The 24,126-nt window shown below is 36.6% G+C and overlaps 1 protein-coding gene across 2 annotated transcripts in view; it reads left to right on the forward strand.

Annotated features, from left to right (window-relative positions):
- Nucleotides 1-24,126, forward strand: part of GSAP (gamma-secretase activating protein) — a 188,478-nt gene that overhangs the window by 30,765 nt on the left and 133,587 nt on the right. The window lies entirely within an intron of this gene.

Here is a 24,126-nt window from a genome sequence, read left to right on the forward strand (position 1 = left end):
TTGCCACTGTGATGATGTATCTATACCCTGATATCTAAATATTTGTGTGAGTCTATGTATTTGAGTGCATGTATGTGTGTGTGTGTCTATAGGTGGTGACTTTTGAGAAGAGGGTTTGGAGGTGAGGAGGGAGCTTTTTAACTTACTATTCTCTGTACTATTTGAATTCTTTAACTGTGGCTATTTATTTTCTTTAAAAACTAATATCAAAAGGAGTTCTCTAGGTATTCCATTTTTGCTATCTTCTTTCTATTTCCTCTATTAAAATATATTGGGGGAGGATGTAGCTTAGTGGTAAAGTGTGTGCTTAACATGCACAAGGTCCTGGGTTCAATCCCCAGTCCATCCATTAAAATAAAAATAAATTAAAAAAACCTAATCACATCCCCCATGAAAAAGAATTAAAAAAAAAAAAAGAAGCCAATGGCAAAAAAAAGTCTATAAAAAATAAAATAAAATATATTAAGTGTTACTTGTTAAATAAAGTGAGAGAGAAGGCTGAGGCAAAGGTCAGGAGTAAGTATAAGATGCAGCCAAGAGTACACACACACTGTGGAGCCCTAAACAGCTGCCAAGAATGGGCTGCAAGTTTATCTTTAGACTTTCTAGCAATCAGTGCAATGGGAATAAGCTTGTGAGGTACACAGAATACCGTATTTAGGAGAAGAAAGCAAACTTATTGCTCAGGATGAGCATAGCTAGTTCTCCTGAGAAAACCAGAAGAAAATCTCCGTAATGGTCCTCACAGAAGATTCTGCTTTGTAAAGAACATGAAATTCACCTTCTTACTACAGCTGGATACAGAATTTCTAAGGCTGTTTCATAGCATCCCCAAATATAGGCTGATGACAACCATCGAAGTGAAACAGTAAAAGCAATACTGATACTAGAATGGCAGTAGCAATGCAATCCTGGCATGCGGTTCTCTGCTGGCCTCTCTGATTTTAGAATATCTGTAGCCATAGCAAATGTAGAGATGTAGGGACTGTGACCACCTGGAGAGCCCCTGACCCAAGTAAAGGGAGCAACTGCCATGTCCCAAACTCCAACAGATGTTGCCATGTGGGGACACTAAGGACAGTGTTGCCACCATCTATATTTGAAATCTCATGGTTTTCCAATGGTGGCTCAAATTTTTAAAAATACATTGTGGGCCAAGCAAAATATCTCTGTGGGTTATATCAATTTTAGTTTGTGACTGCTTATCTTGAGGAATGGATTGAGTTCATATCCTTCAGATAATCTCCCATAAACATGCTTCTCTCAGCACGTATATTTGTTCCAGTTGTTTTCTAGGTCAGAGGTATGACTGACTTCCTTTTTCAAGAATAGAGTTGCTTAAATGACATGGGTTCCTGAATAGAAGGCCAAAAAGGAAGGGAAGGTAATTCATCCCTTCTCAATTTTCATGCAATGATCAAATGATCAGCAGAACATTCATTTTAGAGCTGGCTTTCTTCCCTGGTATACTTGGAACCAACCCAAAAGAGTCCTAACTCACTAAACAGAGGTCAAAAATGATCTGGTGACAGCACCCAGAGGGCACTTCCTCCTCGTTTTCGTTCTTGCATTTGTACTTCCCACCACTGACATTAATGCTTCCTGTTCTCCTACCCAAATATAGCCAAGTCAGAGTTCATAGATGATGGTGACTGGAAGAAGGTTTGACCCCTAACTTTATTAGAACCAAAGAGTACTACTGAAATGTCTTTATATGGTGCATGGGTGTCCCAGTTCTTACACAGTGGCTTCCACAGCTAAGCCCTTCTGATGCGTGCATATCACTAAGGCTGAGTCAAGGAGAATATAGTCATCTTCATTAGGGTCTTCTCAAGGACAAGTACAAAATTTACATAGCCCCTGGACTGGCAAGGTTCATATTTCAAGATGACCTCAAATATTCAGCTAATCAAAGTCAAAGGGGATAAAAACTTCAGAAACCACACCCAAAAATACATCAGACTTACTTCTTTTTGGACTATAAATCCAGGGAGCGATTGAGATTCTTTAAGTGTAAATATAAGGCCATAAGCTTATAGAATTAAAGGAAGTTTTCAGAGTATATGGAGTACATGGTGTTGTACTTATAGCATACGTATTTCTATTTGCAGCTGCTGGACATATTTGGAGGTAACCATATATACTACCACTACAGTATGTCAGTAGATTATATCTGAATAAACACACATTCATAGCATTTGTGTCTTGTGACAAAGTATTGTTTACCAGGAGTCAAATTTAAGCTTTAATATTATGTACTCAGATGCATTAGCTTTAATTACAGTAGCAGTTAAATTAAGAAAAATTTTTTTTATTAAATTTGACAATGTAAAGTTATTTATCTGTACTCTTTAAAAAAAAGATTCGAATTAGCTTATAATGAAATACAGAGGCATTTTTAAAAGAGAGAGAGAAAGAACAAAAGCCAGTTTATGAACAGGGCTATGGGAGTGGAAGGGATGTGTACGGATGGTGACTAATTAACCTGAAACCTTAAGAATGACTAGATGTTAAAACTGGGTAGAAAACTTAACTCTAGACTCCTTGATTAAAAGGGAAATATAAGTGTAGTCTTACTAACCACTAAAATGAAACATTACTGGTTGCTTAGAAGGAAAATATATTGCCTAGCATTGAACTCAAAGAAAAATTTACCACACAGATCTTGTTATGAAGGACATTGGATGAACAAAAGTGTTGTCAAATTGCTATTTTATGAAAGATGCCAAACTATTCTTCACATGGTCTTTTCAAGATAGGCTTTTGGCAGAAGTTCAAGGACATAATGTTAAGTAGATGTCTATGAAAGCTGAAGAAATGTAGATTAAGTTTGTAATCTGGGGTCATGGTAACATGAACAAGGATAGACTAAATAATTGCTATGCCTCTTAGAGTGTCCACTTAGCAAACGATGAAAGAAATATTGAAGACAACACTTTGTAAGACTCACAGACCTTCTGAGAGCTTTTGTTTTCAATAATGCAGAAGGGTATTTATTGATATCATGATGTATATGCTAGTTCTGCATATGCCCTAGAAATGTTCACAAATATCTCATCTTTAGATGGTCCTTAAATATTTATATGTGATTTACATACCCACCTGGTTCTAAGGAAAAATTACTTTTATTGTCAAATCATATATATATATATATATATATATATATATACTATATATATATATATATGTATATATATATATATATATATATATAAAATTCTGTTTTCAACTACTGTTTTTATAAGATCTGTAGATAGACTTTTACCTATATCACAGTGAGGATATACAGTTAAAAAGAAAAAAAAGAAAACTTCTGTAAAAATATCCTATGGGTCTAATTTGGGCAAAACATTTAAAATAGTTAATAAGACAAACAGTTAAAACAATGGGCAAAGGATCAAAAATACACAGAAAAATTTCCAGACTTCCATAAACTTTTATCTGGTTATTTGACCTGGCCATTTGTATTTCTAGTAAAAGCAAATGTTTCTGGTCATGTTCACATGCATTTATTTTGAGCCTTGGCTTTGGGTACACAGCTAATACATAGGCCAGATGATTTAGATCATAATGGGTGATAATAGATAAAAGAGAAAATGTTGAAATGCAAAGCCTGTATCAAACTCCAAAGTGTGAAACTTAACAGCTTTCTCAACTTCTGCCCTTTGTTTTCATGGGAAATTGTGTGTGACATTAGTTTGAAATGGGTGAGGAGTCTCTCCAAAGACAGCAGAAAGGATGGGATTAACTTTTTGAGGCTCTCCTATGAGAAACATTGTGAGGCATTATGCTAGGAGTTTTTTATAGATATATAAGGTTTCAAGTCCTGTTCATGTCATCTCGTATATGAGGGAGCAGACTTGAATTAAGTAACTTGACCGAAAAAGTGTACCAAGTGAGCACTGTGATGATGGCAGTAACACAAGGAAGCTGGTTCCAAAGGGGTTTAGGCAACCTGCCCAAAGCTCCGCGTTGAGGAGGTGGCAGAGCTGGGGTCCAACTCCATAGTACACAAGCAGCAGTATCAACCTAAAGAGCCTGCACAAATGTATAATTTCAAAATTGAAAGAGATTTCATAGATCATCTAGTTAGTTCAATGTCCTTTAGCACACCAATTTGACACATGAAGAAACAGATACAATAATATTAATGTTCTCTCAAATGGCAATAAGGTGTGAAATTATTGGATCAATTTAATTCTTTGCCTAGTACATAATAGGCACTCATATTTTAATAAGTAAACAAGAGAACACTGGTCATAATTGTTGACCTTTTTGTGAAGAGAAGGATGTTGTTGGCAGTGAGACAATAATCAGTGAACTAAGTGAATAAAATCCAGGTGCTTAAACTTTTCCTGTGCTCTCCACCCAGACCTCCCCCCACTTCTCCCACTGTTTTCCTGTCAAATGCTTATAAACTTGTTTAGGGGAACACGGGAGTTTAGAGAAATCATAAAAGCATATTTTAGTGTATGAAGTTCCCCAGAATTTGCCTACCCTTTACCAATTTTCAACTGGAAGTACTTCTGTTACCTAAAACAATTAGAGATGTCCTATTAAAAAACAATCAACAGTTCTGAAAACCTGGACTCTTAAGTTCTCCAGATGGTCTGTCTACTAGATCTCTTGCAGAATAAAAATTTTTTGTAATGTGGTGTCTATTTTTGCCTTGGACAGAAATGAATACTTTACTCACTGGATATAATAATAATAATAATAATAATAATAATAATAATAATAATAATAATAATAATAATAATAATAACAACAACAATAATAATAATAATAATAATAATAATAATAATAATAATAATAAATCTCCTTTGCTTCTCATTCAAAGCAAAGCTTGTCCTCCCTCAGTATGTCCAGTCATGTCCAGTCAGTGGTATGTGGTCCACAGAGATCTTTCCCATGGGAGAACTTCTCCTTTCAGGATAGAGATTCTACAGACTATCTGAGTAGTAGCTGGTTCCATTGTTTACTCATCCATATAATCAGGAAGTTCATCTTTGCATCTACCATGTATGATTCCTGCATTTTCTCTGGCTCTGCCTGCTATGCTGATGGGGATATGCTGGAGGGAAATTCCCTCACCAGGGCGTCTTCCCAAACTCAGGCAGATAATGCTCAGTGGGAGTAGGGAGACTGTCACCATGCAAGGTGCAGAACAAATTGTAATGTGCCCTCTATACCCTTTAAGTGACACAGTCCTACTCTGATGCTCAACTCAAACTGGCCCCCACCAAGTCTCGGTATCCCCAGTTATTCTGTCCTCTCCTTCCCTTCCCCTATTAGAACAGCTACTTATTAGATACTGAGTGGAACAAAATGATTATCTGATGAAATGCTTTTCTTTAAGATATGACTGATTGAAAAGATTTTTTTTTCCCCAGCAGGCATTTGCTTCTTAAGTAAGCATCTATTGATTAAAGAATAAAATGCTTATTACTGAGTAATAAGTTAGAGCTAATATTACTTCCTTTCAGGCCTGTGTAAGGTTTGGAAATAATAATAAAATGCTTAGCAGTTTGTATCCATACAGTAAATAGTACATATTATTAGTAGATCCTGTAGTTCAAATAGTCTTTGATTCTATAAATAATATTTCCATGGCCTTATCTTAAAAATTTTCTGCTTTAATACAGTCCACATTAACAGTTCTGTAATATAGAGTAGACTAGTAAGTTCAGTTTCTTAAATTTGTCCTTATAGGCCTGATTTTATGTCCTTTAAAGTTCTTGGTTGTTTTTTCCTGGAATCTAAGTAATTTGTAATATACCTATAAGCATTTATTTTTCCAATATTTCCATAGGATGCATAAATTTAAAATGTGAACAGTCAACATAGAAACATTACTGTAACTTAGAACTAAGCAAAGCTGAGAACAAAGGAAGTCATGGTTAATCAATTTTGTAAAATTGTTCATACATAACAATATTAGATACATTTTCAACTATGCTAATTTCTTGACTCATATTTAGAATGGAAATCACTCTCATCCTCTGTTCTTTTCTATACTTTCCTGATATATTGTATAAAGCCCATCCTGTGCCACCTTGTGCTTGGACAGATTATTTTTCTTTCCTAAAGTAATTACACTGCTGGTTTCCCGCAAAGCATCTACTGTTCTTATCCATCCATTTTCCTATCATGTTAGAAATTTGTTTTAATGTGAATTTCCTAGGTTGCAGCCATCCCATTCAGTTTGGAATTACTATTAATTATCAACATTCAAATTACAAATTTTAGTGCTAAATGGCATAGGGTTTAGGGCTGATCCCTTGAGATGATCCTCAGTGCCTAAGTCCCTGTTAGCTGTGATATCTTGGAAAGAAGGAAACACTAAAGAGCTGGAAAAATTTTTGGAAAGGGAAAGAGGCCAAAATGAGAGAGAGAGAGAGAGAAAGATCCAGAGATCCAAATATCCAGAAAGAAGGATATAGATGAACACTATAGCTAAATGGGAGAATGTAGAAAAGGGGGGAAAGTCTGTGATAAAGAGGGAGATAGATGGCAAGTAAAAGTTCAGTAAGTAAATAAAAGTTCAGTATATACACCGAGTCTTACTTAAAGTTGGCACACCAGATTTCTACTATTTCCAGTGCCTATTCTAAAATATACTCTTAAAATAATTGTAAAAATTTACCATTAGTATTTTAAAAATTTATCTTCAAAAGTTAATCTACTTTTTATATGGAGAAAAATTAATAACATTTATATTTGGTTTTAACTAACATAGAGAAATTTAGATTTTTCATTTAAAATAAATACAATATGCTATGCTAGAACAAGCAGGGCTTTGAGATACAGGTCGCTTTGAGTTCAAATCTTGTCTTTCCCACTTACTACTTGTTAATCCCAATGGAATTCTCTTGCCTCATAAGCAAAATGGAGCTGAAATTAAAAACTTTCAGGGGTGTAATAAAGTTTAGAAATAACATGAAGTGTTTTGCAGGTAAGATGCATAAAATAAATCAAAGCTACTTTATTAGGTCATGTAGTCCCAGTAGTCATTGATATAATAAATAATATCTCTTGTCAGGATTCCTGGCATTTCATTTAATAGCAAGGCCTGTATATTTTCTTATTTTGTGTGCTTGGTATTGTATCATTAAAAACAAAATTTTAATACTCAGAAAACAACCCACACAAAATAATTCTAAAATTTCATCTAATTATTTACTTCTTTCAGCCAATAATTTATCTTGTTTTGCTAAGGACCATCACCTCAACCAAGTGATCAAATTAAAATCACTAATGAGAAGAGCTCTCATTGTGTGCTCCTGATGCGATGCCCCGAGGACACATCCTTTATTTAGCGTTTTTGCTGATAATAACATACTTTAGTCTGACAATGAGGAAATGTCAAAGATATCCAAATTGGAGGATATTTTAAAAAAACGAATGGACTATATCTTTAAGAAATTTTAATGTCCTGAAAAACAGAATGGCTCGGAAACTTTCCAGATTAAAGGAGATTAAAAGATATAACAACTAAGTGCAATAAGTAATCCTGGATTAGATGCTAGATTAGGGGGAAATTTGCTGTAAATATCATTATTGGTGAGGCTTGAATATGGACAGTATATAAGACAATTATATAATACTGTATTAAAGTTAAAATCCCTGGTTATGTAAAATAATATCTATAAATATAGACACAGAGAAAGCAAGCACTAAAGCAAATGTGACAAACTGGTAAAAATTGGTGAATCTGGAGGAAGGGTATCAGAAATTTTATGTCCTATTCTTGCAATTCTTTTGTAAGTTTGAAATTATTTAATAGTAAAAAAGTTCAGAAAGAATTTGTCTTGTATTATAGAGTGATCAATTTCTTGATGCAACGAGTTGACTTTTTAAGTAGAATTTCTTTAGAAAAGGCTTGTAAGCTCAAATCACAGGCAGAAGTCTGCCCTTAGCAACCTATTAAGATTAATGTATAATAATTGATGCATTATTCTCATGAATGTGGTTAAAAGAAGTAATAAGGGTGATGAATTCTCTCTCATCCTTTTAATGATTGATTCCTCCAGGCAAGTATAATGTCATGGAGAGATCCGCATGTTAAAATTGGCATTATTAATGTGAACTGAATTGATGATTAACTAGGAAGCAGCAGTCACAATGAACAGTTTTGAACTTCCATATGCAAAAGTTAGACCCAGCAAATAAAAATTAAACCCTCTTTGGTAAAAACAAATAAATCTCAGTTTAGCACATTGAAACCATTAATAAATACATTTAGAGAGATCATTTTAAATATTTTAGATTTGTTTTCTCTGAGAATTTAAGAAGGTATCTCTCATATAACTCTGAAATCGGGAAACAGATTAAATCTTACTTTTTGGTATTTGATATTTCAAAAGATAAAAGGGAATCTTGAACATTTCATTGTTTCTCTCTTATTGAGAACATGCAATTCCTTATATGTAACAATCAAAATACACTGTCCTCAAACAACAAAAAAATGGTACTGTTATTTGGATTAGCATCATTTCTGTAGTCTCAACTTTGTGTTCATGCATTCATTTCAGGCTATAATTTTGGATTCTGTTTTTTTCTTTCTTTTTTTAAAGATTTCCTTTATAAAACTAGAAAAACGTAAGTGCTATTATTTCATATATTCTCAAGTTGAGAGTGGCCACAGGCTCCAAGAGGCCATGTGTCATGAGGTCAGTGAGATCCTTGCTATTTTGTGAAGGCTGAAGAGCTTTTTTAAGTCCCTGGGTGGTCTGGCCGAATTTCTGGGTTGAATTAGAACAATCTTTCATATCATGGGATGTCTTGCCCAGGTTGTGCAATGTAACCTTTAAAACCAAGCAAACCTGTTGCTCAACTACTTCAGTCCTGTTCTTCTGTATCCAAATCAGGTTGTTTTCATACAAGCATGGTTCAATAGGCTCTTTACCACCTGAAAAGAAGGATTGTAAATATTTTTGTGGGTTTACTGAATTAAAAAAAAAAAAAGTTAGTTTGAAAATATGTTGTGAGCCAGCCGGAGCTCTGCAATCACTCTGAAAAACAGGTTTTATTGTCTGGATAAAATTCAGGTTCAACCAAGAACAGGTGACATCAGATGCAATTGTTCTTTACAGGTGGCTCTCCTTTCTACCCACCTGGGCTACCCACAGACTCCTTTATTTCTCATCCTAGGACTAAGCCACAGGTGCGGCAGGTGTGGCACTGCCACTGGCACAATGCTGGAAGAATTGCTTCTGCTTCCCGCCAAGGCCCAAGGCCAGGTCACTAGAGTGGGAGTGGTTGGGGTTCTTGCTCTGGGGCAGAAGGTGGGAGAGAAAATGAGAGGAGTATATGAATCGTCCTGACAAGAGAGCATACTTAATAGTTTCAGTCATTCCAAATTTCTTTAGTTTTTACACAGTGACCTTAAGAATCAGTGATCTATTTCCTTTGAAGTAGTTGACTCATTTTTTTTATGCTTTGTGCTCTGCCTTCCGAATTTATTTTGAGGAAAATGTACATCAACTAAGTTTAAACTTAATTTTCACTGGTACTTAATTTGTTAACTCCCAAAGTATTAATCCCTCAAAGAAAAATAAAATAATTATGATCCCCAAAATGGATTTGGAAATTTTATTGTTAAAAAGAGGAAAAGAAATTGCTAACATTTCTTTGCGCAGTTCTGTGCTGTAACTTTCCACTGTCAACATCTGAAACTTCCAGGGTTTCTGTTACAAACAGTTCTCTTGCGTAGGGATTTTCTTCTTTGCTTTATTTTATAATGTTTCAAACCTACAACTAACTACTTTGCTGCATTATGAGAACACTTCCAGCTCTATACCATGTAAAGATACACAGATTATGAATTGTATCTCTGTACTAAACAAATGATTACTGAAGGCCTATTATGTGCTAGTCACTGTCTGTGTGCCAGAGATACAAAAATGAAGCTCCCCGTCTAACTGGGGAAATATAGACATATCTGAATAATTACAGAGTAGTCACAGAGATGTCAAAGAGATACCTATAAAGTACAGCTAGACCAGACAATGGGATAACTAATTGTGCCAGAGAGAGTCAAGGAATGTAGTAATATTTGATCAAGGTCTTAAAGGATGACTAGAGATTCACCCAGTGAGTCCACCCAGTGGGAGTAGGCATTCCAATTACAGGGAACATTGTTTGCAAAAGCACGCAGGCCTGAAATGCAAGATAAATCCTGAAAGTGGCTGGAATCACTGGAATTTAGGGTACAAAGATTAAGCATAACTTCCTTTCAGCAGTTGGCTGGCTCTCTCCCAGCTGCCTCTCACATTATTCTCTTAGTTTCACTCCTGCTTCTGCTCCCAATAAAACAGAGCTCTTTTTCTTACCCAGCATCTCTGGTCAATGAGGGTAGTTTCTGAGCTAGTTTATGAGCATCAGACTCCTTTCATGAAAGGGACACACCTTTTGCCTCTCTGTGTATATTACTCCCTTTAACAAAACCAGTCCTGCTCAGTCTTAATACTCCCCCTATTTACTGGGATTTATTCCCAAAGACTTTTGACTATTTTCAAGTTAAGCCTACCCTTGAAGAGTAAAAATTTATCATCATTTGGGATAATTAAGGTATACCTTATAAATCTTGAATATAATCCTGGGAAATACTCCAAAAATGTTTTTAGAAATGCTAGCATCATTATCGCCTTTTAAGATGACTCTTTGAAGAGAATACTCCTTTGCATGTGCAAATTCTAGTGTATTTTAAAAGAGGCACACGTTGTTAATTTTTAGATATGAGAATGGTATTGTGGTTATGTCTTTTAAAATCATTTTTTGGAGATACATCCTGAAATAATAAGGTGAAATGATGTGGGATTTGCTTTAAAATAATCCAGTGGTGAGAGGAGAGGGCAGTGTTGAGGAGTATAGATGAAATAATATCAGTGGATAGACATTTGAGGTTCATTATAATAATATATTTTTGCATATGTTTGAAACTTTCAATAATAAAAAGTAAAAAAGCCACCTTACATTATAGTAGCACTTTATTTTGTGCTTATAGGTTGAAAAGGAATAGTCATTTTCACAAACATTAAGATATACTTTAATGTCACCAGTTCATTACCCTCTCCCTATGTTCTCTGACTTCTCTATAAGGACCTCTAGCACCTCTTGCTATAAAGAATTTTAATATATATTCATGTATAGAAATATAATCTTTTATTAATTAAGTAGGCAACTAAGCATAGACTGCAAATCTAACAAATTAATGTATACTAAAAATTCTACCTTTTAAAAATAATATTTTTATTGAAGTACAGTCAATTTGCAATGTTGTGTCAATTTCTGATGTACAGCATAATGCTTCAGTCATACATGAACATACATGTATTCATTTTCATATTCTTTTTCACCATAAGTTACTACAAGATATTGAATCTAGTTTCCTGTGCTATACAGTATGAACTTGTTGTTTATCTATTTTATATGCAGTTTGTATCTGCAAATCTCTAATTCCCAATTTATCCCTTCCCACTCTCTTCCTCTGCTGGTAACCATAAGTTTTTTTCCATGTCAGTGAGTCCCTTTCTGTTTTGCTAACAAGTTCATTTGTCTTTTTTTTTTTTTTTTTTGAGATTCCACATATAAGTGATATCATATGGTATTTTTCTTTCTCTTTCTGACTTACTTCACTTAGAATGACATTCTCCAGTTTCATCAGTGTTGCTGCAAATGACATTATTTTGTTATTTTTTATTTTTTATGGCTGAGTAGTATTCCATTGTATAAATATACCACAGCTTCTTTATCCAGTCATCTGTGGATGGAGATTTAGGTTGTTTCCATGTCTTGGCAATTGTAAGTAGTGCTGCTATGAACATCAGGGTGCATGTATCTTTTTGAATTAGGGTTCCCACTGGATGTATGCCCAGGAGTAGTATTGCTGGATCATGTGGTAAGTCTATTTAAAGTCTTTTGAGGAATCTCCGTACTATTTTCCGTAACAGCTGCACCAAACAACATTCACACCAACACTGTAGGAGGGTTGCCTTTTATCTACACCCTATCTATCATTTATCATTTGTGGAATTTTGAATGATGGCCATTCTGACTGCTGTAAGGTGATACCTCATTGTAGTTTTGATTTGCATTTCTCTGATAATTAGTGATATTGAGCATTTTTTCATGTGCCTATTGGCTGTTTGTATGTCTTCATTGGAGAATTGCTTGTTTAGGTCTCCTGCCCATTTTTGGATTGGGTTGTTTGTTTAAAAATTCTACCTTTTATCCCAAAGAGTGCACTATTTCTTATTTTACCTCGTCATTGTCTTTTTATTTTACAGCACAATTGCACTATGAACTAATGAATGAATAAATATTATCAAATGTAGAAGTAGAGGTATTTTCCTCTCTGTTAAAATGTATTGAGTTCTATTGAGTTATTCAACCTCTTCATAGTGCCCTCTTCCACCTATTTAAAAAAATTTTTTAAGAACTCCAGGCATCTTTGCACAATAGAAATCATGTTAAAATCAGATCTTTCTTTAATTCAAATTATTTAGCCTATAAAGTAGCTTATAGAGGAGATACCATCTGCCCTTTTCCAGCATATAAAGTATTTTGCTACAAGAATAGTAAGGTGACTCGATGGGTCCTCTTCTTCCCTGGGGGAGCCCACACACTTCAGAGCACAGGGCAAGCTCACCAGTCAGAACTCACCTTCAGCCCTCAGAGAGCCATTGGATATGGACAATTAGCACAGACAAGGTTGTGCTCTTACTGTTCAAGTCAGTCCTGAACAAATAATATTTGTGCCTTTTGTAGTGGTTTCCCTTGCTCCAAATCCAGCTAAACTAGCATACCCCCTTGTTCTTAACCTTTTCATTTTATAAATCACCTCTACAAATTTCAATTTATACATTTTCTAGGACACTTTCCACTTAGGCAGTTTCCCAAAGTGTGACCAAAAGACCTCCTGCACCCAAATCACTTGGAGTGCCTTGGAGTGCTGCCCCCACCACAGAAGTTCTGCATCAGAATCTCTGTAGGTGAGGCCTGGGAACAGGACTCCAGTGCTCGTTAATGACTGACTACTAAGCTTTAGAGGAAGTTTTCATTTGGCTATGGAATGGCAAGAGCAAGAACGATAAACTACCACTCACTCCTGCCCACCCCTTTCTTCTTAGAAGTACATTTCCTCAAGTTGTAAAATGCTCTGTTGATGTAACAACAATTTCTTGTGCAAAAAGAAACCCTACATTTTGGGTAAAATGTTAGAAATAATAACTGCAAAAATACCTGTCAGTTCTAGAAGTGGTGACATTGCACATACGTTTTCCATTGTCAAGTCACTTCATGGTGAGCTCTTTTAAATATATATATTTAAATGATTAGCACTCTCAACTTTTAAAATTTTTCTTAAGTTGTGAGTATTTTATGCCAATAAGGAGATACCACTTAGGCAAGTTTTGCTATTTTGGGGTAGCAGTCTTCCAACTGTACCTGTTCATAAACTATGGTACAAGTACTTTACAGGAGAGATGTAGGCCAGAAAGAGTTTTAAGGACATCAGGATTCTGGGTATTTAGTTACTCTTTGCACTCCTTAAAACTGATCTGAAAAAATAATTTCTGGATAGAGGACCAATATGGCAACCTAAGAGGCTCCTTAGCTACCCTCCTTCCATGGATGCACTGAAAGTACAGCTGTACCTGGAACAATTCCCACTGAAAGAGATCCAGAGGCTAGCCAAGCAGCTCCTATATATTGGACAAATAAGAAAGAGGCACGAGATACTGAGATATTCTCTTGCCATAAACCTCACCCCTGGCACAGAGCCATACAAAATGGACTGAACACCCAACTGTCAGCTTCCCTGAGAAGTGAAGGGTTTGGATACCATATTTAGCACCCCAACATTTAGGACTCCCATTTGTCTAGCTTTCAGAACAGCTGGCTCTGAAAGCTAATGGGACTTGCAGCCAAAAGACCCACAAGACCATAGAAAACAAAGATAATACTGTTAATTAATGGTGTCAGAAAACTGGACACTTACCTTACATCACACACAAAAATCAACTCAAAGTGGATTAAAGTAGATTAAAGACTTGAAAATAAGACCTGAGACTACAAAATTCCTGGAAGAAATCATACGGGGGTAAGCTCTTTGACACTGGTTTTGGCAATGATTTTTTGGATTTGACATCAAAAGTAAAGGCAACAAAAGCAAAAATGAAGAAATGAGATGACATCAAACTAAAAAGCTTCTGCACAGCAAAACCATCATAAGGTGAAAAAGCAACCTATGGCATAGGAGAAAATATTTGCAAACCACCTATTCTTAAAAGGTTAATACATAAAATATACAAGGAACTCATACAACCCAAGAACAAAAAAGGAAATAACCCAGTTAAAAAATAGGCAAAGGATCTGAATAGACATTTTTTCCAAGGAAGACATACAAATGGCCAGCAGATACATGAAAATGCGCTTAGCATCGCTAATCATCAGGGAAATGCAAATCAAAATCACGATAAGAAACCATCTCACACCTGGTAGAATGGCTGTCCTCTAAAAGACAAGAGATAATAAGTGTTGGCAAGGATGTGGAGAACAGGGATCCTTTGTGCACTGCTGGTGGGAATGTAAATTGGTGCAGCCACTATGGAAAGCAGTATGAAGATTCCTCAAAAAATGAAAAATAGAACTACCCTATTAATCCAGAAATCCTGCTTCTGGTTATATATCTGAAGGAAACTGAATCACTATCTTGAAGAGATATCTACTCCCATGTTCACAGCAGCATTATTCACAATAGCCAAGGTGTATGAGGTGATTGATGTGTTAATTAACTCAGTGGGACGAATCCTTTCACAATGTATATGTATATTCATCATTTGTACACTTTAGGTATCTTACAATTTTGCTTGTCAGTTATACATCAATAAAGCTGAAAAAACATTTTCAAAAACTGATGTGCTTGAGGATACAACATTTTCACTTCTTCTTTCACACACCTCTCCCCCATTATCTCATATTTTAAAGAAGAAAGGCCCCCTCTCACCCTAATCTTCCCATAGTGTATTACCCTGCAGTAGAGAAACCTCTGTAACCCACCAGTATAGGTATTGATATTGGTATTGAAGACAGGAATCACACTAATGGATGAATAATAAATCCTTTTGCAATTAGATGGTTTCCTACTTTCCTTTTAATAAAATTACAGGAAGATCTGCAATTGAGTTGTCAATTGGTAGATCATTAAAAACAAATTTTGGTGTAGGTTTCCCTTGACTTTTGGCATATGATTCTGAGTACAAAGAATGAAGGGCACTGCTGTAATAAAACTCCTTCTTTCCCCACCTATTTATTTACAAGAACAAATTTTATCAACATCTATATTAATAATAAACACAAAAAGGTGAGGAGATAAAACTGAAGTTGAACCATATCTCATTTTAGTCATAAGTAATACATAATTATGGTTAAATTGATACCTGACCTACTTTTAGCAAAAATTAGATACTTGACCTAACTAAAACCAGCCAGTCCCCATCCAGCTCATTAAGAGATACATTTAGAATAAAATTTAAGTTTTTCTGTTTAATAATAACTTATCAAAATTTATAATATATTCATGTTGTTTTTATCAATAGTATACTAATAGTAATAGAAATGATAACTCAATCCAGAATAATTTTTACATACAGCTTTATGGTCACTGACATAAAAAAATATAATTTCGACATTTATGCCTTTTGTTATGATAACTAATATAATTGACATAAGATTTTCAATAATAGAAATATGTCATTTTTTGGTAGAGGCAAAATAGAAGTATGATTTCAAGGAGAAAAAGGAAAGATGCAAAATCTCTGATTATTAAATAAGAGCATGTTTGTGTATTTTTTAAAAATAGCTGATGTGGTATTTGGATTCTATTGGATATATTTTTTAAAGTGCTATAATTATTTTTTAGAGACAGTATTTACAATACACTTGAAGTTACATGCTTTGCAACTATTTTAGCTTGGGATGAAAATTTTAGATGTCAGCTTAATAATGTGCAATAGGATACAAAGCTTTACAAAATTCTTTTGGAAGTATTTGCAAGTAAAAGTTTGAAGACCACTATTTTAGGAAACCCAGTCAGAGATCAGTGTGTAGAATGGACTAGAATGGGGAGAAATTGGGCAGGACACCAGTTAGGGGACAATTGATTTTTTCCAGACATAAGGAATTTGAACTATTAAGTTTACAATCATGGAAATGAGAAACAGACTGAAACCAAAAGCTACTAAGAAATAAGAGTTCCTAGTGTCAGTCCCTGCTTCATTTCATCTTAAGTTTTAAATACTGTCAAAACTGAACTTCCCAGTGTTTTCCACCTGTAGATTCTCCCAGACTTAGTCCTGAGCACTTTCCTTCCTTCCTTCCTTCCTTCCTTCCTTCCTTCCTTCCTTCCTTCCTTCCTTCCTTCCTTCCTTCCTCTCTCCCTCCCTCCCTCCCTCCTTTCTCTCCTTCCTTCCTTTCTTCCTTCCTCTACTGTTCATCAGACACTCTGTGAAGTGCTGGGACTTCTGAAACAGTTAACATCAGGCTCTGGCCTCTGATAGCTTCTGCTCTAGTCTGGAATCTTAAACCTGAGTGTGATGGTGAGAGAGATCATCCGTGGCTCACACAGTGCCCCTGCCTCCCCTTTGTGACAGGCTGGAAGATAGAGAGCGAAGCCTCCATTTCCCAGACTTCCTCAGGTTCCACATGTGGCCCAGCCTCTGCCCAAGCAGACATATGGATGTCACATTTGGAAGACAGAAGCGAGACAGAGGTGGCATGTCTGCTGTTTCCACTAGCAAGCAGGGATGTGGAGGCCCTGGTTTTTCTATGGCAATGTAGCAGAGGCCCCAGGGTCTGATGCCTACTTCTGTGGATGCCAAGGACACCCATTTCAATGACATAGATCCAGACTGAGTCAGTGTGCCTGGACCCAGCAGTGGGGGCTGCCATGTCCTTACTCCCCAGCTTGCCCCTCATTCCTCCATTTTCTGACCACAGTACAGGGAGTAGTAGCTACCTTGGTTGGCATGTGTGACAACCACTCATGGAAACTTGGCCTGGAACCTGTTTCCTTAGACTTTCTAACCATTTTGTAAGCACCTGATTCATTATATTAAATCCCTTTAAGCTTAAATGAGCTAGAATGGCTTTTTTTTATTGGCAACCAAATCCTGGCTGACACAAATGAAGTCCATCATTCCTCCTGGCTTCCTCCTAGCCTCCTGTATTTTTCCCTGGGTCTCTTTGTTGTCAGGTGGAGTTATTGTCCTATGGGCCATTGATGACCCTGGAATGCTACGTTGTTGCCTGAGTTGCTAATTTTCCTCTCCTGTGTGTTTTAATTCTCAGAACTAGTCTCTGACATGACTTGTTCCAGTTGGTTCTCTTTTTGGTAAACCAGAGTCTCTCCTGACCTATCCTGGTGAAGGCTATTCCTGAACAGATCTAAAAGGTGACTCCGAAAGTGTTGAACCTTTATAGGCTGTTTGCTCCATTTTTCTGCCTCTATGTTCCACTCATCCTTTACTTCCTCTTAGCCCTTTGGACAGTGTGTCTTTCTGTATTTGGGTCATTTCTTTTAGAGCATTGATTCTGCTTAGTTGACTTCAGAAGTTCCCTGAAGAATTAACAGATTCCCCAACCCAACCCTGATTCAGTAGGTCTCAGGTGTGGCTCGAAGTCTGCATTTTAAACGAATGCAACAGGGCACTCTGACCCAGCCTGGCCTTGTATTACACCTTGACAACTCTCTGATGTCAGTGCCTAACCTACTTTAGTGTAGTAATAGGTCCTAGCTCCTTCCCTCGTCCCTGCACTATGGAGGTTGAGAAAAGAGGGCAGTAAAGGTAGCCCCCCTAGGTTGTAAATTTGGTTGAGTAGAATTATGATTGGAGAATAGATTCAAAAAGGAATTTAAGAAGGGAAGCCAGTTTGTGGAGGAAATAATGAGTTCCACTTGAGACATGTTGGGTTTGACATCCAGAAGATTATATATTGTTGGCAGCTTGTAATGGCTTGATGACTCAGGTCTTGAGGTTGATTAGTGAGATGGATTCTCTGTTGAGTGGACTTCAGAGGATCATTGCTGCACCTAAATTATTTCTTTAATGTGGTGCAACATGCTTCTCCTGAAGATGACATACATCTATGGGTGTCATTCCCAATATGCCATGGAGTCAAGTATATTTTGTATTTTCCGCTGGGTTGCATAAGAGGAAAAGTGAGAAGATTCATGGTGGGATAATCAGTGTTATACATAGCTTAGGAGATGCCTGAGGCCCAGCTCTTTCCCTTAGAGCTCTCCTCCCCCTTTCCAACCATCCTTCTTTCCCTTCCCTCCGGCCTGCTGACAAACATATCTTAGTTGTGTAAATGGGAGAAGGAAAAATTATGTAGGATAAGAGTAAGAGAAGAGAATAAAAGCAGAAACTACAAGTGTAAATGTTTCAGTCAGCCACAAACTAAGTAGGATGAAGTAATACTATTCCCACAGATGTCTCACATGTCTCTGTCCAGGCTTCGTCCAACCTATTGTAGAAGTTCTGTTTCTTCTCTAAGACTTAAAGCCATTGTTTAAAAGTGGCTTTCAAGCTCTCCTTTCAAGTGAAATCTTACACAGAAATGATATTTCAGAAATGTAACTGTATTTGATTGCATTCAAATATGTATCATTTATCCATTCTAAAGTTGTTGCCTGGGTTTCATGAGAACAATGAGATTATTCTGATGGAGATAAAAATTTTAAACTAGGGTATAAGGATGATGGTTGTATGTGAGCAAACAAATGTCTTCCCACATTAATCTTGATAAAATCCTGATTCATTCAGAAAGGTAATTGCAAATGGAGCACTTTTTGGAAAAAAAACCCCAGCATGTTTTGCAATAGGAGGATACTATAAACAGAGTACCAGAACCCTAATTCTGAAACCTAGCCAATAATGATTTGACTTTTAGTGGGCCAGTCATAAATATTCATTGAATACTTAGCATGTTCTAGATACTGAGAGTGCATTAGAGAAAAAGACACATGGAATTTATAGCCTAGCAGGGAGGATAGGTACTAAACAAATAATTGTAAGTAATTGTAAGTGCAAAAATTACAAGTTGAAAGAAATTCTAAGTATGCTGGGAATGTATGGCAAGAGGCCTAACCTTGTGTGAAGGTGGTCAGAAACGTTCTTCATAAGGAAATGACGTTTAAATTGAGGCACAAAAGGTGAACAGGCAAAGGGAGGAGCAAAAAGTATTCCAGGTAGATGGGCCATTGTGTGCAAAGGCCCCAAAGTGGGAGACAGTATGATAATCTATTTAAGCCTCTATATGGAAAATTATGTATAGTCTATTTGGGAAACTAAGTCAGCATGGGTTTTCCCCAACAAATGTAGGGAGACCAATGATCTATTCTATTTGTAGAGGCCAAGAGTACAAGACTTTCTAGCCAATGCTATGGGGTAATTTGTGAAGTATTAATTGTTGTGTTTTTAATGCCAGTACTGCATTCACCTTTAACACTCCACCACTTGGGCTGTGAGCAAAGAGGTATTCCCACAAGATGTGGAAAAGGTACCATAAAGAAAACCAATAACAGAAACTTCAAATTTTTTACTTTTAAGTCTAAGCCAAAAAAGTAACAGGCCAGGCGTTAGAAAAATTGGGGCAGGATAGTTGCTGAGTGAGAATATGGTACAGGGGTTGCATAGGGTGCCCCAGAAAAGGATGTGGGCACAGCCTCACAGATAAAGATGATCCCCAGAATCCCCAGTGGGCTGTGGAGAGCAGTCAGGTATTTTCCCTCATGGTCAGAAAGTGACACATAAGAGCAGGCTGACCTTGCGAGTGCTGGTGAGGCAACGCCAACACTGAGGAAGCAAGTGTCTAGAGGAGGAGGGACAAGGGATCAGTATATTGGGGTGGGGTTGGAGTCCCTCAGTTAATATTTTTTATATCATCCTGACATATATATGTTAAGTGCTTGGGCATTATGTGAAAGATAATGGGAAGCCACTGAAGGATTTGAAATAAAAACCTGCCTTGATGATATCCCTCTCTAGCTGAGCACAGGGAATGATTTGAAGGAGGTGAGACTCACCTAGAAGGATGTTGCAGTAGTCTAGGCAAGAGATGATGGCGGTCTGTACAAGGATGGTAGCAGTGGGATGAAAGGAAGTGGACAGTTTATAGCTACCTGTTTTAATTGGCTCAGGCTGCCATAATAAAATATATAATAAACACTGGGTGGCTTAAACAACAGAAGTTTACTTTCTCACAATTGTGGAAGCTGGAAGTCCCAGATCAAGGTCCACCAGGGTTAGTTTCTGGTGAGAGCTCTCTCCTGGGCTTTCAGATGACTACCTTTTCACTGTGTCCTCACCTCTTCTCTTCCTCCTCTTATAAGACAACAGTCCTAATAGAAGAGGGTGGGAGGAATCAAGGATGACACTTAGGTTTCTTGAGTAGAAGTGATAGTGCCATTTATGGAGATTGGGATCACTGGAGGTAGAGAATATTTGGGGGAGAAATATCTGAATCTAATGTTAAACATGTTTGTTTTGAAGTATCTATGAGATATCAAAAAGCAAATGCCAAGTGAGTAGTTGGTTATATGGGTTTGGAATTCAGAAAAGACGTATAAGGTACAGATGTAGATTTAGGACTAATCTTTCTACAGATGGTCATTAAGCCATGAGAGTGGGAGAGAGTCCATAGGGCAGTGGTTCTCAATCTTAAATGTGCATCACAATCACATGGATAGCTTGTCAAGACACAGATTGCTTGGCCCTACCCCTGGGGTTTCTGATACCACTGTACTTTCAGAGGCATACGAACATTTTAAGATTTTTGAAATCTATTGGTAAGTTATTTTCCAGCAAGCTCATGGCAATTTATATTTTTATCAGCTGCATATGAGAAAGCCCATCCCACGCTACCCTTTGTTGCATTCAATATTGTAATTTTTTTAAATATTAGAAGCAAAAAAAGTGAACTCACTGCAGTTTTATATTGTACATCTTTATCAGTGTGATAGTGAACTTTTACCCCAAATTTTAAAGTACTGTTTGCATGTCCTTCAGTTTTTGGAAAAAGAGATCTTTCTGTTTTCACATATATATGTAATATATATATAATATATATATATATTTTGCCGTTTTTACTTATTTTATGTATTTTTTAACAGCTTTATTATGGTATGATTCCTGTGCAGTAAACTTACACATATTTCAGATGTGCAGTTTGATGAATTTTGATAGATGTACACACCAGTGAAACCACCACCACAGTCAAGATAGCTAACATTTCCATCACCCTTCAAGAGGTGCAAATTTCGAATTCCCAGTTTATCCTTTCCCATCCTCTTTACCCCCGGTAACCATAAGTTTGTTCTCTATGTCTGTAGGTCTGTTTCTGTTTTGCAGATAAGTTCATTTGTGTCCTTTTTTTTTAGATTCCACATATAAGTGATATCATATGGTATTTTTCCTCTTTTTGACTTACTTCACTTAGAATGACAATCTCCAGGTCCATCCATGTTGCTGCAAATGGCATTATTTTATTCTTTTTTATGGCTGAGTAGTACTCCATTGTGTGTATGTGTGTGTGTATATACCACATCTTCTTTAAGATCTTGATCTTCACATCTTTATCCCCATCTTCATCTGGTAATGGACATTTGAGTTGTTTCCCTGTCTTGGCTATTGTAAATAGTGCTGCTGTGAACATTGGGGTACATGTGTCTTTTCAAATTGTATTTTCCTCTGGATATATGCCCAAGAGTGGGATTGCTGGATCATATGGTAAGTCTATTTTTAGTTTTTTGAGGAACCTCCATACTGTCCTCCATAGTGGCTGCACCAATGTACATTCCCACCAACAGTGTAGGAGGGTTCCCTTTTCTCCACATCCTTTCCAGCATTTATTGCTTGTGGACTTTTAATTTTTTTATTTTAATTTTTTATTTTATTTTTTTATTGAAGTATAGTCAGTTTACAATGTTGTGTAAATTTCTGGTGTACAGCACAATGTTTCAGTCATACATGAACATACATATTTTTTCATATTCTTTTTTACCATAAGCTACTACAAGATATCAAATATAGTTCCCTGTGCTATAAACTTGTTTATCTATTTTATATATACCAGTCAGTATCTGCAAATCTCAAACTCCCAATTTATCCCTTCCCACCCTCTTCCCCACCTGGTAACCATAAGCTTGTTGTCTATGGCAGACTCTTTTAATAACAGCCATTCTGACTGGTGTGAGGTGATTGTAGTTTTGATTTGCATTTCTCTTAACAGTTAGTGATGTTGAGTATCTTTTTATGTGCTTGTTGACTATCTGGATATCTTCTTTGGAGAAATGTCTATTTAGGTCTTCTGTCCATTTTTTTATTGAGTCACTTGGGTTTTTTGTTTTTGTTTTTGCTTTGTTTGTGATATTAAGGTGTAAGAGCTATTTGTGTATTTTGGAAATTAGTCCCTTGTCAGTCGCCTCATTTGCAAATATTTTCTCCCATTCTGTAGGCTGTCTTTTTGTTTTGTTGATGGTAGCTGTGCAGAACATATTTATATTTTGACACATTTATTCTTTGACCCTTTCAGTACACCATTGCATTATTTGATCAGCATATTTGGGAGATAACTCATATTGCTAAAATGTACCCTAATGTATGTGAATCATCATAAACAGGCAGGTCTTTAATATTCACCTCTGTGAATATGATGAAAATACTCTGCTGGTGACACTTTTCCAAGTTGAATGGTATAAAAATGTCACATACATAGTGCTAGAGACAATTTCCATGTAGGGTAAGTAAAACCAAGACATTGTCATTCTGATTGACCCTAGGTTGTCCTATGGTCCATTCACATGGCAGGGCCAAGAAATTCCTCTTCTTCTAAATGTAGAACACACTTGACTGGCTCTGGCAAAATAACCATGACCTAATGTTCTGTCTTACACGATCCTCCCTACATGTGAAAGCCAGCCCTAATGCTGAGCTGGATGACAATGAAGTTATTGATGACAAAACCAGATCCTATTGGGAGCTCAGCTGTCTTGTCCCTGTGGCTCTTTCGGTCAAAACTGGGTGACTTTTCTGACAGCCTCTTTCAGTCAACAATGTTAGACGACTTGAAATTATACTTCAATGTATGCTTCAGATACTTTATGACTCTTTCTTGGCCTGCAGCCTCCCTTGTTAACATGTCATAACATCTGCCGGGGTCCCCTGTCATCACTTCTTTCGGCACCTGACTGTCTCAGTGCAGTGAAGCTGGGATTAGGTCTGGTTTGATGGCTGCGAAACAAATGTTCCCACAGTCATCATCAACTGCATTTCTTAAGCACCCACCCTAGAGTTAATCACAGAGATACTTTCTGACTCTTTGAAGTGAAGGATACCCAGTGGATTTTGCAGATGAAATACACAGAGGCATAATATGGCATTATAGTAAGGCCAACTCTCTTCATATCTAAAGGGCACTGGATTTTATTATATAGTTTTACTCTGAATGGAGATTTGGGCGTCCTCTGCCTCTTCTTAGATTGGGGAAAGAGCAGAGCACAGTGGAATGGACTTGACCTTTGAGTTTAGACAGAATGGTCTTCTGGCCGTATGACCTTAAAGCAACTTTGGTCATTTCTCAGAATTTGTTCCGTTATTTGTGAAGTGAGGTAATACATTTCTTAAGGTCTATTGTAAGAATGTGGAAACATGTAAAACACACTGCAGGTGCTCAGATGTCAGTTCCCTTCCCTTCCTTACTAGGAATAGCCATCACTTTGTGAAAAGGGTTGTCAGTACATGACTAGGATTCAGAAGGTAAGTTCTTTCATGAATAGCCTGATTCTTGGATAATAATGACTCAGCTGCAAGGGCTTGAGGAATTGTTTTATTGCCTTGAACTTCCTTTGGCACAGGGCCCCACTGAGCCCATATAAGAATGAATGCCACTGAGCAGCCAAGTGTTCCTCGACTGTAAACACTTTCAATACAGATTTGAGAAAAGGAATTTAATGGCCAGAAAGCAAACAGATACAACTGAGTATTGCATATGGAGACCAAGATTCCCAGTAAATCCAAGGACTTTTATATGTTATGTCTTTAGCATGACTATCTCCCCTTT

This window comes from Camelus bactrianus, chromosome 7 (assembly GCF_048773025.1).
Source record: "Camelus bactrianus isolate YW-2024 breed Bactrian camel chromosome 7, ASM4877302v1, whole genome shotgun sequence".
Lineage (NCBI taxonomy): Eukaryota > Metazoa > Chordata > Mammalia > Artiodactyla > Camelidae > Camelus > Camelus bactrianus.